This window comes from Raphanus sativus, chromosome 6 (genome assembly GCF_000801105.2).
Source record: "Raphanus sativus cultivar WK10039 chromosome 6, ASM80110v3, whole genome shotgun sequence".
In the NCBI taxonomy this organism is placed as follows: Eukaryota; Viridiplantae; Streptophyta; class Magnoliopsida; order Brassicales; family Brassicaceae; genus Raphanus; species Raphanus sativus.
Window position 1 is genome coordinate 42,923,119 of NC_079516.1, and position 916 is coordinate 42,924,034.

Here is a 916-nt window from a genome sequence, read left to right on the forward strand (position 1 = left end):
AGAACCAGAATCGAGATGGAGAGATCCCTTTAGGAGCTGCCCAAGAGGGAAATGGTCAAGGAGCTGCCAACCTTGGACCACGACATCCACATCGCCAAGCTAGAGCAATTGGTGCCCATGATCAGCCTAACATCCATGGAAATAGGGCTGGCATTAGAGCACCAGCTGTGGAGAACAACAACTTTGAGATCAAGTCAAGCTTGATCAACATGATCCAAAGCAACAAGTACCATGGGCTTGCTTTGGAAGATCCTCTAGATCACTTGGACAACTTTGATCAGCTGTGTGGCACCATCAAGATCAATGGTGTTTCTGAAGATGCATTGAAGCTTAGACTGTTTCCATTCTCTTTGGGAGATAAAGCTCACACATGGGAGAAGGGTCTCTCAAGAGATAGCATCCGGACATGGGATGAGTGCAAAGAAGCCTTCCTCACCAAATTCTTCTCTAACTCACGAACTGCGAAGCTTAGGAATGAGATTTCAGGGTTTCAACAGAGGAATCTTGAAGGTTTTGGTGAAGCATGGGAACGATTCAACAGCTACATTACTCAATGTCCTCATCATGGTTTCACCAAGGAAAGCTTGCTTAGTACCTTCTACAGGGGAGTTCTCCCATCTTGCAGAAACAGGCTTGACACAGCTAGCAATGGTTTCTTCCTGGGCAGAACTGAGCAGGATGCAGAAGAGCTGGTGGAGAACATGGCAAAGAGTGATTCAGTCTACAATGAGGAGTATGATAGAGCCAACAGAGGGGATGACCAGCAGACAAGGAAAGATATCAAGTCTTTGCAAGACAAGTTGGACTTGGTTCTTTCAAACCAATCCAAGAAGGAGCAGGTTAGCTTTGTTGGTGATCCTAGTCAAGAGGTTCCTCCTAAGGTGAATGAAGTTGATGGTTTGGAAGGGCAAGAGGA

At 46.2% G+C, this 916-nt stretch overlaps 1 non-coding gene across 1 annotated transcript; it reads right to left on the reverse strand.

Annotated features, from left to right (window-relative positions):
- Positions 1-464: 464 nt before the first annotated feature.
- LOC130497161 (small nucleolar RNA R71) lies at positions 465-571 on the reverse strand. Its single transcript, XR_008936172.1, has one exon. It is a non-coding gene; the product is annotated as a small nucleolar RNA R71 (small nucleolar RNA).
- Positions 572-916: the final 345 nt, after the last annotated feature.